An 18,681-nucleotide genomic window follows, 5' to 3' on the forward strand; every position below is an offset into this window, starting at 1 on the left:
ACGACTTTGTTCTGACTTTGTTTGTTTTGAATTTCGCGCAAAGCTACAGGAGGGCTATCTGCGCTAGCCGTCTCTAATCCAACTCATTTCCATAGGGCCAATCCGCGTCTCAGACGCACGAATTTGTTTTAAATTGTTTGTTTGTTTTAAATTTCGCGCAAAGCTACAAGAGGGCTATATGCGCTAGCCGTCCATAATTTAGCAGTGTAAGACTAGAGGGAAGGCAGCTAGTCATCACCACCCACCGCCAACTCTTGGGCTACTCTTTTACCAACGAATAGTGGGATTTACCGTCACATTATAACGCCCCCACGGCTGAAAGAGCGAGCATGTTTGATGTGACGGAGATTCGAACCCGCCACCCGCAGATTGCGAATCGAACGCCATAGCCACCTGGCCATGCCGGGCCCAGACGCACGAAGCCATAATTTAGATTTTGCCAATTTATATTGAATATATTTTTTTGTTTATAATGATTCGTTTTGTTTTTTTTACTTTCCCTCACATTTCTTTACGTACGTATTAATTGTTTCAATGAAGTATGATATCAGTAACATGATCATGAACATAAAGACGACTTCTTCTCACTCTTATAGTATTCAGGCATACTACGAGCATCCTACCATCCTTATTTAACTTTTTTTTTTCTTCAAAATATTCGTACGTACAGCATGTGTATTTTTAATATAGAGTATAATTAGCAAGTACCTTTCACCTCAATAACCTATGTTATATGGTAACACACTTTGGTATCACATGTGCCCTGTCGTGAGATTTCTGTAAAATTTAATAATATCTATAGAGGTAGATAGTGATTTTTTTCACTAGTGTGTCATATGATACCTTGAGGATACAACCTCCCTTATTTTTTTTATTTGAATGACCAACAGTGATGTGGTTAGCATGTGCCCTAAGAAAGAATACCATTACATATCTGTGTATATAACGCCGTGTTTTCTTTGAAAGCTCCTCTAAAAGCGATCTCCTTCATCACACTTGTTATCTTTGTTATGTTTTATTGAAATAAAGATTATTTCACATTGTTGCACATTATGTCCAGTTTCGTTCATTTTTACAACTCACTTAAATCATATAATATAGGTTAACTCTGCCGAACCTCCTGTTATTCTGCGCATCTTACCCGCATAATTTTAGGGAAAATCAGTGCACCTGAGAACATGACATTTTAAAAAGCATTAGATAATAATTTTTCTGCTGTTGTCACCTAAAGAAAGTGCTCGAACTTAGTGGAAATAGAGAGGAATTCGTTCCCCTTGTGAATAGAACGATAAAACTGAAACTCCGGCTGTCAAATGCTCGATTGTGAGAACATGCATCGGTGAGTAGATTTTTTTTAGGCCCTGCAAAACCAGGTGGTTAGGGCACTCGACTCGCAATCTGCGGGTCTCGGGTTCGAATTACCGTCCCACCAAACGGGTTTGCCCTTTCAGCCGTGGGGACGTTATAATGTGACGGTCAATCCCACTATTCGTTAGTAAAAGAGTAGCCCAAGAGTTGGCGATGACTAGCTGCCTTCCCTCTAGTCTTACACTGCTAAATTAGGGACGGCTAGCGCAGATAGCCTTCGTGTAGCTTTGCGTGAAATTCATAACAAACAAAGGCCCTGCATGGCCAGGTGGTTAGGGCGCTCGACTCGCAATGTGAGGGTCGCTGGTTCGAATCCCCGTCACACCAAAACATGCTCACCCAGTGTTCGGACTAGGACGCCAGTCCCACTCACGGATACTCACCTCCAAAACAATTTGGAGGTGTGAGAAACACCATACGAAACTACTATAACAAACAAACAAAATCCTCTTCTTAACTTTTTTTTTTTTCTTCTACAATTCGAGTGCTGTTTAAACGTGCGTTTCGGCAGTTTTAAAATCCCTATTCGTGTACAACATTGTCACAATAATTATAGTTCTTCTTAAGCACAGTGTACATTGAAACACAATTTTGAGTAACATATTCATTTAGGCATATTTTGATGGTAAGATAAAATTCAAGATATTAATCCTTTTTCATTATTTTAACTCGTTTTACCTCAATGAGTGTGAAATGAACCAAGTTCCACTTTCTCGAAATATAACAGAATAATAATTTTATTTAATGAAAAATCATAAAAAATCCGTCAACGTAAAAGTCGTAATTTTTGGTTCACGTCACGTACAGTTTAAAAATTACACGACTCGTTTTTAAACCATTAAAAATTACCCTCTATTTTTTTTTTTTGATTCTCTTGTTCAAGGACGAGTTTGGGAAATGTTATTAGTTTGTTTTCAACGAAAAGTTTTAAAATGTTGTACATTTACCGAAGTCATTTAACTTTCAAAATCGTCTTATGTATTCAAAAGTAAATTTAATAAGACGTGTATTAGCCACTTTTGTAGCCAGTTTTTATGCTTTTAAGTCTATTCAAACAATAAAGTTGAAAGCTTTCAGCGTGTTTAAAAATAAATAGGTTAGTTTAGGTAACTAACTTCTAGAAGCCTGTCAGTAATGTCTCTGATATGTGTGGGTGAAACAGAGGTTTATAATTTTCTGATATGCCGTTAGAATAAATTTATTTACTCTGAAACAACACGTGTGTTCTTCGTAAGTTTTCAAATTATGGAGCATGCGTAGTTCTATTCAGCTTTCCAGCTGAAGCAGAGGAAGCAACATCAAATATAAAGGACATAAAAACAGCACGTTTTATTTGGAACCCGAGCTGCTGCATGCGTGAGCAACCACCAGGAGTAAAGTGTAGAAACGCTTGGTAAAACGCTAAACTTACGTCCTTTCCAGTTCAGCTGATTGAACGTATAAGTTCTATACCTGAGTTTACTTAACAGAACAAAAATCAAGTTCATATTTGATCTTTTTTTTTCTCTTTTGAAGTTCAATTCCCACAAGTTGTTAGAAAGTAATTTCGATAAGCTAGAACTTGAATATAATTTGGTTTTTGAATTGTTGCATGCAAAGAAAAAATGTACCTGTAAACGTATGCTGTGTAAGGAACTTAAGTGTGGAATAATTTGTGCGGCAAGCGTGTTTTTGAATTTTGTTGAATGAAATTACAGGAAGCTTAACTCGTGTTAGACAAAGTACAATAGACCCACTAGAAGCCTGATGAAGTACTGTTGCCAGAAACATCGTTTTCATATTCATCAATAAGCTTATTTTAATTTGATGACTGTTTTACCAGTTTTGTTCTCTTCTACATTTTGTAATTTCCTCGCAGTTTTTTTCTTTTATTACGAAAACGGAGGCTAAATTCATCTAAAACGACATGAGCATGCGAAGTTACTCTTTGCACATCCTTGAAGTTGAGGAAACAATATACTGGCAATGTTGACTGTGCCATTTTATATATTCGATTTCGAGTATCAGGGGGCAGAATCTAGAAGACTATTCTTTTAATTCTTGCGAACTTCTGCTAGTACAACTCATCTTTCCTTTGTCACAGCTTGTGTTAGACTTTGAGAGGCAGAACGTGAGAAGTGTTCTTTTATTGAAAAGTTTCGAAGATTGGATAAAATAGTATGTTCTTATTTACTTTTCACGTATTAATTGTTAGTCCTTTGAAAATCTAAGAGTTAAAGCAATATGTTGTATTTGTAGTTTGCATTGTATTAGTACACTAATTTTTTCTACAGTTATTGTTCTAACATAGGCCATAAGATTAGCAGTAAAAAGAAAACGAGCAGTATGGTTGTAGTTTACTTATATGCTATAACATTACCAATGAAAACTGGACAAACGAGTGAAGTCTACTATTGGGATATTATATCAACAATGATAACAAAAAGAGATGTTGTTTTAACCCACCTGTAGACTATAGTAAGAATAGAAAAAACTAAAATAAATGATACTGTTCTGGTCCACCTCTAGGCTCTAGTTTCAGATACAAAATCCCAAAGTGAGCATCAATTTCTTATTTTATTTTGCTTTTTTATTGTAATTTTGATTTTCTATAGTTTTTGTAATGTAACTTCGATTTGTCGATTTTATTCAGATTTTTGTTTTGTTTTGTGTCATGGTATAAACTTTTATACCGCTGTAAAAAATCGTTTCCATAGCAGTAAAAAGTCACGTGCCTTTTCATACGGCATGACAAGGTGGTGAAATAGACTGATAACGCTGGAAGAGGTAGGCTTAAGTATATGTACCACATTACCCTGTTTGCACTTTAATTCATTGCAGTTTATTCTTGTAATTTTCTTGTTTTCTTCAAATAACAGACTCTAATTTTTTTCCGTACTTATTTATTAGTGAATCATTATTGTGCTGATAATGGCCAAGCGAGATTATTATTGCTCTCCAGGGAGCTTATTTGTTTGTTTGTTTGGATTTCGTGCAAGGTTAAGTTTATAACTTATAAGTGCTATCTCCATATCTTTGCTGGCACTGACAGTCTGAAATTTTGAAGTGATTTACTTGAGGGAGGGCAGCTAGTCAACATCACCATCTCTCTCGCTACCATAATCGAATAGTGAGATTTGGCTATTACCCTTGGCTTAAGACGTACCCACGGCCCCAAAGAGCGGAGCGCGGTGTTTTTGTTTTGTTTTTCTCTCTAACGGCTGTGCACCATAGAACTTCGGCTCCATAGTCCGGAATGCTAACCACAGGCCCTCCCTGGAAGCAAAATGGCGGAGGAAGCAAGACTTGAGACGTTTGAATAGGCCTATATTGTGAATTGGGATACGAAAGACAGGGGAAGGCTTAGGTGTTACCTATCATACATGTATGACAACCTGTGTGCTCAAGCCCAGAATACGTGATGGCCGAACATCCTGTACTAAACTCCGTAAAATGTTTACTTAAACATTTTTATTATCCGGTTAATGAAAGTTTAATTTATAATTAAGTCGGTGGCGGCGTTTATCCCGCGGTGACCGATTCGAAGGTCGATTCCGGGGACCTTGTATCCCTGTTCAATAGTACTACGTATGCTATAATACAATAACATTCAATCTGGGCAACAACTTCGCTTTGTATTGATAATTTGATAACCAAATGTACTATATTAATCGCAACAAACAGTTGCTCAGAGTTATAAAATTTGAAAGTTAGAATTTATTTTAGATTTAGTATTAATATTAAAAACCAATGAAAGAGAAGGAAATTACTTTTAACTTGTTGCCAAGTGAGTTCAAACACGCGATATAGCTGAGGCATGACTGCAAGGGCCCCCTTGCTGCCTCGGGGCCCCATTGCGTTGTATGTGCATAAAACCGCAAGTGTTTGTGGAATAATGGTACTTGTATTATTTCTTTGGATATAGTTTATAAAACCACAACAGAAAGAATGGTATTAGAGTATGCAATACATGAACATTTATCATTAGATTTTGATAGTTTATCAGATTGTAGTTATTTACATTTGGATTAATTGTTTCAACATTTATATTCTAAGATGACCTCGCAGTCTTTTAAAGCCATTATCACTTGCTTCACAGTATTTTCAGTTAGATATATTACAGATGCCTGGATCGTTATTAAGACGATCAATGATTGTTTCAGCAACTCCAATATGTCAGCTTAGATAAATAGCCCATTACAATGGGGCGTCCACGGACATTTTTTTAGGGAGGGGCAAATTAGTGTGAAATTGTGAATTGAACAAAAAATTCGTATACCTATGTTGAATAAATAAAGAAAGAATTACGTTTCTCATTTACCAGGGGGGGGGAGTGCCCACTCTTGCCACCCCCACCCGCGAACGCCCATGCCCATTATATGAGGATCGAGCAATAAAAAACTGCCTGCGCATTGAACATTTTTAGGACTAATCCTAAGATATCTGGAGTCTGTAATTTGTAAAACCTGGGTTTGAGCCCCAGTCAGGTTATGATAGTATTTTCCTTAAAATACTATTTGGCATGCGCAGCTGACGATTAGCCTTATTTTGCAATTTAATGTCATACGTTTTAAATTAATAGCCTGGATGTACGTATGAGGACTCGAATGTAGGAGCTGAATTGAGGATGTTCATTCTATCAACATGACCCTTGGATACACTCTCAGTCATTAAACATTGACTGCCTTCCTCCAAAATACCCCTGATCTTGAGTCTGTTTAGTTATACTAGTCTAATAATAAAAATAATAATTAATTTTATACAGATAACTAGGGATCGATATATACGTAATCTAGCTAGCTATAGTAATATAGAAATTCAAAATTGCAAAAACTGAGTTATTTAAATTTTATCCCTACTTTGGCAGATCACTATAATTGCTTATCTGAGCCAAAGTAGGTAGGTAGGTGTGTATATATATACACAAACACACATTATTGTATATCTTTCGATACAAGAAAGGAATCATTGGGGCCCAAGACGGAAGAGTTCTGTGAAAGAATTAGAGCGATAACGTTCGTCATTTTTTCTGTACGCTTATCTGGAAAAGTCACTTCGTTGGATGAAAGAAAATTCGTTGAAATAGTGAAATTTTAATTCACTTCAAAAACACTTGTATAACAATTTAGACTGCTTTATAAGTACGATAAGCTTTAGATTTGCTTAGCCAATATTGCGAAATAGTCATTGTTAATATTCGGACATTTTAAAGGTGGTTTTAAACGGGCGATTTTTTTTATGGCCGCCATTTTGTTTCGTCACTATTCCCACTATTAAGTACTACCGTACTTAAATGATTTAGGCACATCATCAGGATTTTGATTCATAGACTTGTTTTTTGTTTTTTTTTGGACTACATTTATTAACTTCTTGGCACTGTTCACAAGCACAATATGGTTAGCAGTCAAAAGAATTTTCACCAGCAAGGGAAATTATCGATTGTGTTTTACTAATTATAATTGTATATCTACCATTTAACTTTCTTTGGAATAAACTTCTACTTTAGTATTGGCAATAATTTTAAAATAAATGATTCTGCCAGACGTTACAAACAGAGCATACTTTAATACAGTTTACGAATTTTTACGTTCTTAGTGTGTGTGAAGAGGAAGTGAGTTTTGCATTTGGGGAAATACAAGGCAAATTTCATTACGTGAGCCTAAATGTTGAGAGAGTAAAAGGTAATTTTCAAAGTAAAACCAACCATTTGTGTTCTCTAATGACAAAAAATGTGTTAAACTGTTGTGTGCTGACTGTGTAGTGGAAAAACTAGATCTCTTATATTTTCCCAATCTGGAACCGACAAAATTGACAGACGGTCATAAACTATCTCGTAGCATAATTACAAATGCAAACATGAGCAATAACTCCAACAACAATAGTATGATTTACTTTATCTTTAACAGCAGTTCTGATGAGCCTCGAATAGACGAACGTTATTCGCATATCTAAACTTTGGTTACTATATGGTGAAATAAAACGGACTCGAAACCCCATAGACATTATGATAACAATTGTTTCGGAACAACAGCTAATCGATATGTATAGATAACACAGGCCTGCGATGGTTTTACTGTCTTAAGTTTTACATGTCCTACAATAATTACTGTATGTTGAATCTGAAAGTGATGTCCATTTTTCTCCATCACGTACAGATTTTTCACAAAACGTCATAATGCAATACACAAGACCACAACACGTAATTTTTAGACTAAAAGACGTAATTTCATACACATAAATCGGGATGAATGATGATGCATATTCGTTTGACATCAACGTTCATCCATTTTCTTTAGTTTGTTTGAATTTTTGTTAACAAACATAATAATAGTAATAACAATGAATGAATAAATAAACGTTCATTGTGGTAAACGAAATAATTTGATACAAGTTATTTTTCTTCCCGATTTGTATGCAAAAAAATCCTTACGTGATAGGAAAAAAATGAATATTTTCGAAATCTGCATAACTGAATTATGGAAAATCTCTTATTAAAACCAAAACAACTTTTATAAAGTTGAAATTCGCAGGCCTATGCAATCAGACAAAGGAGAAATTAAATGATTATCACTATATATTCTATTCCACGCACCATTTTACACTACCTTTACAGTTGAGGAAAACATATTTGCACAAAAAATGAATTACCAAGGTCAGGCTAGCCCTAAATCAAACTGCATCACATGTAAATATATACATGCAAGCATGTGGGATTTGGCACCATTTTCAAGTTGTGTCGGGTACTATGTTTCAGGGCAAATACATCGTGCATAATCTGATTGGAACTCAAACCCAGATTTTTCCAGAAATAAATAGAACGTTTCATTGTACAAACATTTAAATTCAGAATGTCAAAAACACAATTAAAAATTCCAAAGTAAATTGAAATATGAGTGAAATAACGAAGAAAACAATGAGAAGTCGATGTTTGGAGACTACAGAACCAATTTGTCTTTAGAAAATGTTGTTGAACATCCGTATTTTCATTCTTTTAATTAGGCAAATATAAATCAGATAAAATAGCTTGTTGTTAAACGTAAAGTTACACAATGGGCTATGTGTGCTGTATCCACTACAGATATCGAATCCCGGTTTTTAGCGTTATAAGTCTTTACACTTACCGGTGAGCCACCGGGAGAAAGGGGGGAGAGCTTCTTATTGTTAACATAAAAATTACACAGCCACTTGAAAGTAACATAATATAACATATCGTAGTTAGTTAACACAACTTGTAAAGCAATGGAAAACTTTGATAAATTGAATTAATATATTTTAAATTCAATAAATTTAAACAGAAACCAAAGTGTTTTTTTTTTTATATTTCCAGATCGGGTAAAAAGTATTTATGCAAACGATTTTGGGGGCATTCTTTTTGGACTATCTAATATGAAGCTCTAGAATTGTTTAACGGTGAATACGTGTTCTGAAAAGTTGGGATATTTCCGGTTAAGACTTAACTCTGCAATATTCCAATATGAAGGTGCCTGTGTGATGTTTCAAATCAAGTGTTACATACAATTTGCCTGATATATTATTTGCAGCTAAATAACGTGGAGAATTTATTTTTTTGATTCATCGATATTTTTGTGAATGATATGTCATTACTTTAATGTTTTATAATTTACTTCCACCCAATATAACAGAAACATTCTTTATTTTCTAAATTATTGTATAACTATTTTCATGATCACCAAAAAAGGTATTTCTCATTAAAATGATCATTCACAGTATAAGGAACAAGGGCCAGCAGTTTATTGTGCAGTTTACTCTTAATCATAAACCAATAAATGATAATCCTAAATAGTATTGTTGTCTCAAATTGTAGAAATAATGGAAGAAACAAAATCACCCGAATGCTACAAAACCATCCGCATACGCGTAATATTCATTTAATTTTACGTGGCATAAATGCTTTTGGGGGGGGGGGGAGAAGTGTATTTTTTCTTTATTGCCCATGCACAGCTTTTAGAAAAGGCCTATAAACAGCGATACAAAGTTATCTGTCAACGCAAGTGCTCTTAACTTCTGAAAAAAAAATCGAACTTTAATGAAAAAGACTGGTAGCTCGCGTTCACTATATCATGGATAACTTACCAGTCAAGCAAGTGTTTGAAGAGTCTTTCATAGTTTTTCACTGAGTCTTCCACTTGTCTTCGGTAAATAATCGTATTCACTGTTAAGTGTTCATAATACGCAAGATGTGCAAAATGTTTTGATTTAAAGAACCGTATATATATACTGTCAGGACACTTCCTGTTCAATCTATGTTATAAAAATTACCATTAATAACTTAATAATAAAGAATTTAAACTTTTTTTTTCCCTTTTTTTACAGTTTGACATCAAACATTATTTATATAGTGGACAGAGAAGAATCTTTTGGGAGGATCTAGAAGTACAGAAAATGTTTAATTTCAAGAAAGAACAACAGTTTTATTTTTAAAACTACATGCGAAATCATATTACGTTTATCTATTTGAGTATCCTCTTACATTACGTTGGTTCTTATGAAAATTAACCTGACACTATTCCCACTGACTCACACATCTCAACACATGGCAAGAAACCACGACATTAACTCGCCCATTAGTTGAGCTGTTTCTTGTCGAAACACAGTAATGCCACTTTTGTCAACTTTAAACACAGAAATGTGTAGACAGAAAGACTGACATAGGATCTGCTACATAGGGTAAAAAAACTTCAAGGGGTCTTGCTCAAACATTCCCTTATAAATTATATTGTATGCTTGTGTGTGTATATATATATATTATGAACATATTAACACTTTATTTAAATAATAACGCCAGTTTTTAGTGTTATTAAAATACAAACTATATTATGTTGTCATCTTGAAAGAAAAGTTAAGTTTGAGAATATGGTTGTCATCGACACGTACAAGTACTTTAATGACCCAATTTGGATCATGTAATTAAAGAACATTTTAATATGACACCGGTGTTTAGTCGAGTTGTTTATATGTATACATTATAAGGTACTGGTAGAAGTCGTTAGTGAGCCAGGTTTTTCGAAAAGGCTTATACTGATATGCTTGGAAAATGTACACGTCAAGGGCACACCGCCATTCGGAGGGTGACACCAATAAAAACTCCCGTTACAGGAAAGAAGATACCTGATAATATATCTGAACATAGATAACAAGCGTTCTTAGACTCTTTCTTCCTACGCATGGTCTGGTGAATGAAAAGTTAAGATTGAATTCATTCCCTGCAACTAGTAACAGTTGTATCATTCTTTTTGTACATCTAATGACTTTTTTTTTAAGCACTTCCTGTTTTCGTTGGCGTGTACTAATCTGAAAGCTGCAGAGTTGAAACGTTTCGTTAAGTCTTCCCAGCATACTAAGAGTGTTTAAATGGACTGACAAACAGCGAAGGAAAATTTGTTCGTTTGCGGCATTATTGGAAGTTAATGTTTCCTTGCAGCTTCATGTGACCTTTTTAGTTCACTGAGTGCTACAGAGGTAAGAATGAAGTGCTGGAGAATTGGAGGCGTCGGAATAGTTTTCATGTAGTTTAATAACTTCAGTAGGCTCATACTCTTTATATACATACACACATAGCAATCATATACCTCACTCGATATATATATATATATATCCAAGTATTTTCCTCGTACACCTCTACGTTCATTTTGTTAGTCTTTAACTTTTTAAAGTATTCAGAATTTTACACTTTCATTAACCCCCTCTCTCTCTCACACACACACACACACACTCTAGCACGCAAGCATGTTTACATGGGTGTACATACCATGTAATATTGAAATATATTTGCAAGATAAAATCAAAGGAGTCGATTTAACAAACAAGCCTCTTTACTTAACAGATGAACTCTAGTTTGGCTTAGCATGTTATCACTACCTTTTAATAAGTATACCTTCTTATAGCCTGTAATTTTTAACCTCCTCTTTCAAGTTGGCTGATATATCGGTGGGAGTATGGTCGAAAATGTCGTTAACAGCGAGGGTACCCAACTAATGAAACAATACATTATAATCTTTATAAGTAAGAATGTACGAAATGTGTATTTAATTAGCTATACTTGTTACCAATATCAGGTACAGTGTAACTAATATTCAAAGTAGGTAGTTTGCTCTGGTCGGAATTTAATATTAACAAGGAAATGATTTGATATTACGCGTATAGGTTTTACCGACATGATGCAATATAAATATAGCAACTTATTCACAATTTATCGTGAGTTTTTAAGCTTTTTACAAATGTATTTCACTTTTTTTTTCTACTATTCAGTATTCCCAGCGTATTTATTTCATCGTATCATACAAACGGTTTTCGTAATTTTGTGTCTCTAGAGTGTAAGAATTGAAAGCAGGACCTCTCGCTCGCAACCGGCGGGGTTAGATTCCTATAAAAAAGAAAAGAAAACAAAGACGAGTTGACTATACAGGTTTGCTCAACCCAAAGATAAAATGTAAAATCCAAACCTTCCAAAACTACTATTCGAGACAGTGCAGATTGGCCCAGTATACAAAAATGGTGTTTCCTAAAAAATAGCGAAGTCTTAAGGCTAACCAGACGCCTGTTCTGCCAAGTGACTTAAAGGGTTAACGCACTAGCAGTTGCTAGCAAGACAGTTTTTTTTTAACAACTCAAGTAGTGTGCGGTTGACCTTACGGTACAAATCTGAATTTAAGAGCTTCTGTGATACCAAAAAAAATGTTCCCAGCCCATTAAGCTGTCCATGTGTTATAAGATTAACAGTCAAACGTTTAGCTGCCTTCCCCATGATCTCTAGTTCTAACAGAGATACGGGCAATGGATAGCTTTACCACAACTACAAAATACAAATAGGACACCTCAAATTACCACATTCTTCCTCTCTTGCAAACAAAGCTTGTCCTCAGGCCTCACTTATGGGTGCCAGTTTTTCTGTGGTAATCCATTTTATTTCCTCAAAAACTCGCAAGACTATGTTCTAAATTTGCACAAATCCGCAACAAGAATAAATTCGAAGTGAAAAGTTGTATCCAGAGATAATGTGGAATTAATACACAGTTGTTTTGATTGTATATTATTTTAGGGATCCAAATTCTCTCTCCTGAAAAAATAAAAAAATCTGAGGACAGGGTGGTCTGCATGTCTAAAATACTTCGATGAACTTTGATCTTAAGACACTGTGTCAATATACACATGTCAAAATCAGTTTAGCACAAGTTCAGTTTTAGTTTTCTGTCCTAACCTTCATGCTTCTCGAGATTTTTATGGTTCAAGTATCGCGGAGTTGGAATGACGCACTCTATTATTAACTGTTGACAGCGATGTAGGCTGTTCGATATATCGTGTTCTTGTCAAACTCGGGAAAGATGTTAAAAAAACGAAAAAACAACAATATTTCTTCCAAAATTTTTTCACATTGACATATTAAAGATCATATCATCACTTTTTTCATATAATGAGCTTGTCTGTTTTTGAAAAACGAAGAGGAACCAGTTGATAATATGCAGATTAACATGCAGTGGCAAAAAATTCAAAAATATTGTGCCCTTGTTTATCTGTTTCAGTTAGGTCCTCAGCTAAGGTAAAGAGAACACTTCAGTAGTTATAACAACCAGAAAATTTTAAAATGGTCTCATTCTCTCCAGGTGTCGTTACAAATATACCAGGATATCGTGTATTAGAAAGGTAAAATTTAGCTTAAAAGCAGTACACAGTCTGTAATAGTAATTATTAAAATGTTAGAACTAAGACTAAAAATGGACCCTGACATTTTAATACTTACTTGGCCCACAGTGAGGCTGTGGCGTCTATACTCATTACCACGAAGGGGTGCAGAATTTGCGGATATTGTTTGATATAGAGCATAGCCGCATTGGGCTATCTAACCTAGGATTTTAGAGTTGTATGTGTCCGTAAGCTTACCGCTGATTAAATTTGTTTTAAATATGTTTGTGTAAACACAGATGTCACTTCTGCAATGTGCACAATATTCCTCTCTTTTATTTGATTGCTGCGTAGCTTTAACTTTATATAAAAATACTTTAGAAAAGAGCTTATATAGGTTCGGGTGTGCATAAAAACATGAGTTTTGACAAAAATCAGTAGCAAAGAGTGAACTAAAACCAAACTCTTTTTCTTGTACAGTAACTTTTTTTTAGTGTTTTCTGTAAACATACGCCACAAGAGACCTATAAACATATATATTTGGAATACAATGCACAGTGAGTTCGTTTATTTACTTTAGTTCATTTGTTTATATTTATTTTATTAGTTTATGGTTTGGTAGGTTCCGACTTGCTTAAAAATAGTTAATGAGTAAATTAAGAACATTGCATTTAACTGATATATGTATGTAATGTGGCTGAAGGGACTCAATTTTGACGTGCTAGTCTAATCACAAAAACGCATTTTTTTGTCAAAAATTTTTTGTTTATCATGGGAAAACAAATTATTATACTTTAAGATAAGACCTGCTTCGTTCTTCAGATTAGTAAACTCAATAAATCAGTCTTTTTACATGTACACTTCTATACCGACTGATTGTAACATAGAACCCTATAGGCAACAAGTTATACAAGTAAGAAAATAGTGGTTAATTACTTTACGGGGTGAGCAGATTAGCAGGAATTCACTTCTTTCTCGAACTCGATTACTCTCTCCAATTCAATTCCCATAAAAAAAACATCATTTGTCTGTTACCATTAGCATGAATGACTCCAAGCTCCTCCGATACATTACTCCTCAGTCGCTTCTTGATCAACTTGGAGTAGAAGCTTCTTTCACAAGAAACAACTTACGTGAAAGGTACGCAGTAGAAGCTTCTTTCACAGGTAACAACTTACGTGAAAGATATGCAGTAGAAGCTTCTTTCACAGGTAACAACTTACGTGAAAGGTATGCAATAGAAGCTTCTTTCACAAGAAACAACTTACGTGAAAGGTACGCAGTTGAAGCTTCTTTCACAAGAAACAACTTACGTGAAAGTTACGCCGTAGAAGCTTCTTTCACAAGAAACAACTTACGTGAAAGGTACGCAGTTGAAGCTTCTTTCACAAGAAACAACTTACGTGAAAGGTATGCAGTAGAAGCTTCTTTCACAGGTAACAATTTACGTGAAAGTTACGCAGTAGAAGCTTCTTTCACAGGTAACAACTTACGTGAAAGGTACGCAGTAGAAGCTTGCAGGTCAGGCTAATCGCGTTAGAGGCATCGGTCAAAAACTTGTATCGCCACAGGATGTGATAGAAGCGTATAGCACAGTTCTTACACATCTTGTGGCGTATTTACCAGCTCCATTTCTATATCCTCATCGCAGCTCTTACTCTTCTATTCCCTTGATGTTTCGGTTGCCATTCTGACCATGTATTTTTTTGGTACTAATCTTTTCAGCTTGTCCCAGTACAACGTTAGACTGAAATTTACATCGTAAATTTTCCACTGTGGTTTTCTCGTCAAACTTGAGCAAACGTTTGTTTAATTATTCTAGTGTCTGAAACTCGTAGTTTCTTATTTCAGAAATGTTTTTTTGGATCCAGACAAATAGATCAGTAGAGAATATCCCACTGGAGAGAAAACGACGACACATGCTCTCTTAATTGTGTCGAGGATTGCGATTTGGACTTGAATCCTACAGGCTGTAATAGTACCAGATATTTGTTCATCATGAGCGGACTCGTGTGCCATGAGTTTCTTCTTCTTCTTCCGTACTCTATTTTCAGGCGGAGTGACCTATACTTCAAGTTCACAATCCTCCAATTCTTGCAGCTTATCTTGTGTTCATTCTAAAATCATTTGCAGCTTTTTTAACAGCAGCAAGATATCTATTAAAGATTTTGAGTTCGTCCTGTGGGACCCAGTTACCAAATTATGATATTTTAAGAGAATCATTCTGCTAGTTTTGAAGTAATTTGAAAATGGTGAAGTTAATTCAAATATATGCATGAAAATTTAAGCTGTGACAATTGTTTCATGTTAAAGTAGCAATTCTTTATAAACTATAACCTCCACGCACACGTCAGATTTAGATCTCTGGCCTTCTTAAATACTGGCTACTGTGACAATAAAGTCAACGAATAAAGCAGACTCTGTTTTTAAAACAATCCATATACTTACCTCAGTGCTGTATCTTTAGACCACAAAATCACGAACGAGTGTCGCCGATCATAAAAAGTCTTGGATGGTGAGTGTCCTGGTTAATATTTTCTCATTCATTCGTCTGTTGCCATGACTCCCGAATAAACACTGCGATGTCGTTCATCAAACTGAATGCAATCACAAACCTTTGTAATAACTGCCAGTACTGAATTTATTACGTGTGCATAGCACTGAACATGAATTTGATCTGGGGACTCTTGACAGCCACGCAATGGAGCCTTTATATTGTCCTTGCATCTTTGCTGTTCCATCAGTAAAGTTGCCAGTGCATTTTTAATGTTAATTTTGCAGGACTTGAGAACCTACGTTAGCAACTTAAACAAGTATTCTCCAGCTGAAGATCTACTAGTGCAAGGAGCTTCTCATGAATGTGATCTGTTATATACCGAATGATAACAGACAACTGATATTTTGAAGCGACACCCTGAGATATGTAATTTTCACTGAAGTCATTTCAACTTTCCTCACCTTATTTGCAACAGTCTCGTGAATAAACCGTCGAATTGTTTCGATAACAGTATTAACTGCTTCATAAGAGAGAAGATCTGAGTGGTCCCCTGCCCTTTCCTCTCGAGGAATGTAACTTTTTGTTTTTTCTTCTGTATAATCGCTTACGTTTTTTTGCAGACAAACGTCGTATTTGCTAAATAGTAGAACAAACTCCAAACAAGATGTCATGATCTACAGGAAATCCCTTTAATTGTATAAGCTTCTGATTTCTTTCCTTTATGGCTAAGTTCTTACTTAACTATCACATTTACACTGACTTTCATTCACCCCAGTACCTTCCGCATCTTCTGCAATTTTTCTCAGTGAACAGACATTTGATTATGGAATAATAAATTATCGATAACTTAACTTCTGGCCTTCAACAATTAAGCTTCTGCACGGCCTTTGTTCATGACATTTTTCCCGTTCTTCTATTTCCTGGTGGATATGTCTTTCAGTGTTTCATTTCTTTCATAAATAACTTTGTTACAAAACTCTTAGAAAATGCCCAATAGACTGAGCAAAACACAACATTTTGTTCCGCGCAGTAGATCATCCATTTGCAGTTAGTTCCATCCTTGAGAAGAAATGTTTCTTTACAGCAGGATCACCGATGATTTATTTTGGGAGATTATTAAAACAACAACAACAAAAAAACGGTAAGCCGATGTGTATTAAGACGGGCAAAGTAGTTGAATGTAAACTTTTGTTTGTGAAAATTCGCACCAAACTAGTCGAGGGTTATTTGCACTAACCATCCCTAATCTTGAAGCGATAGATTAGAGAGAAGGCAGCTAGTCAACACTGCCCACCGCCAACTTGTGGATAACTCTGATTGAGTAGTGAGATTTGACCGATCGATCATGCAATGCACCCATGGCACCAAAGTGCGGAGCACGAACCTCTGATCCACAGTGCGGCACGCTAACGATTGCCCATATTTGTGAACTTGTAATACCACGGAGCTACAGTGTGCCACGCTAAAAATTGTCCATATTTGTGAATTTGTAATACCACGGAGCTACAGTGTGGCACGCTAACAATTGTCCATATTTGTGAATTTGTAATACCACCGAGCTACAGTGTGGCACGCTAACAATTGTCCATATTTGTGAATTTGTAATACCATGGATCTACAGTGCGGCACGTTAACAATTGTCCATATTTGTGAATTTGTAATACCACCGAGCTACAGTGTGGCACGCTAACAATTGTCCATATTTGTGAATTTGTAATATCATGGATCTACAGTGTGGCACGCTAAAAATTATCCATATTTGTGAATTTGTAATACCACGGATCTACAGTGTGGCACGCTAACAATTGTCCATATTTGTGAATTTGTAATACCACCGAGCTACAGTGTGGCACGCTAACAGTTGTCCATATTTGTGAATTTGTAATACCATGGATCTACAGTGTGGCACGTTAACAATTGTTCGTATTTGTGAATTTGTAAACTAATTAATCAAGTTTTCTTGTCTTGTTTAACCTAACTGATTTCTTGTCATGTGGTAACCGGACCCAACATTCTGCACCGTGATTGTCCCAAGATTAGTAAGAAGTCACTACTAGCGTGGGTATGGACTGCAGTCTATTTTAATCAAAATTGCTGAAAGTGAAGGCTACTCAGGTTCACTCTGTATTTATTTATTTTACCTTATGTGAGATTTTTAATGTAGTGAGCTGTTTGAAGTGTTTGCTATGTGATCAAACAAAATAGACACAATATGCAAATTGTAAGAAAGTATCTCGTATTTGGAGGACTGGCTCAACAACGGTTGAAAGTACCGGCTTTTTTGGTATTTGCCAGAGCTGTCAAATGGCCATATCAGGCCTGGCCATATGGAATTGTCATACTCGGTCAGAAATAATATACTTACTATTAGGTTACATATGAAAAATAACACAACCAGTTGAACTCCCTTTACGTTTTACTGCTGTTTTATCTTTTATATTCTTTATTCATAAAAAATGAAGTAGACAAATGATAATAACCAATACGAATATCTTTCATGAGTGAATGTGAAGTAGATTTTTGGTGACCTTTTATGCAATTACTTGTCAAACTTAATATTTTCATAAGACATGCGTGGTTTAAAGTACGGATATTCTATACAGTAAATAGATTAAAAATAAAAGTATTTTCAAAATCATATGACTTTTAAGGCAAGTGACGTCAATAAGATGTGTTACTGTAAGTAGGTGTATTATACTTGAAATTAGATACTTGAAAATAAAAGTAGTTGTTTTGGAAGGAAAACTATGTCTAAGGTTAAAGTAAAGATTGAAGAATATATATTTTTGAAATAAGTGTTTAATTCAACTTTAAATGATATTTTTTGTTCAATTCGGTGAGGGCGCAAAATAAGATGGTAGGAAATCAATGTATACATATGGCCGAAGAAACTTAAAAAATCAGTCTGTTCCTCTCGAGCGATTACTTTCCCTGATATTTCTAAATCCCTTGACTGCTCTTTGTTTTATAATTTCAAGTGTAACTTGCAATTCATATAGACTGTTTTATTAATAAGTCTATTTAGTTCATCTTTAGGATAAAATTATTGTCTGTTTTGGTCTATTTATTACGTAATTTTTTGTTAGCTTAAAGTACTTTCTTGATTGCTAAGCCTAATTAGCGATTCCTCGCCTGAAAGTGGTTTAATAGTAGATACTAACTGAGTTACCCGGCGTTGCACGGTGAAAATTTAGATT

The 18,681-nt window shown here is 35.1% G+C and overlaps 1 protein-coding gene across 1 annotated transcript in view; it reads left to right on the forward strand.

Annotated features, from left to right (window-relative positions):
- Positions 1 to 2,703: 2,703 nt before the first annotated feature.
- The window catches only part of LOC106477804 (protein trapped in endoderm-1-like), a 48,791-nt gene continuing 32,813 nt past the window's right edge, over positions 2,704 to 18,681 (forward strand). Inside the window, exon 1 of the mRNA XM_013938334.2 lies at positions 2,704 to 3,525. The gene's annotated coding sequence lies outside the window, so the exon portion shown is untranslated. The remainder of the gene's footprint in view (positions 3,526 to 18,681) is intronic.

The sequence above is a fragment of the Limulus polyphemus genome, unplaced genomic scaffold (genome assembly GCF_000517525.1).
Source record: "Limulus polyphemus unplaced genomic scaffold, Limulus_polyphemus-2.1.2 Scaffold169, whole genome shotgun sequence".
Classification (NCBI taxonomy): domain Eukaryota; kingdom Metazoa; phylum Arthropoda; class Merostomata; order Xiphosura; family Limulidae; genus Limulus; species Limulus polyphemus.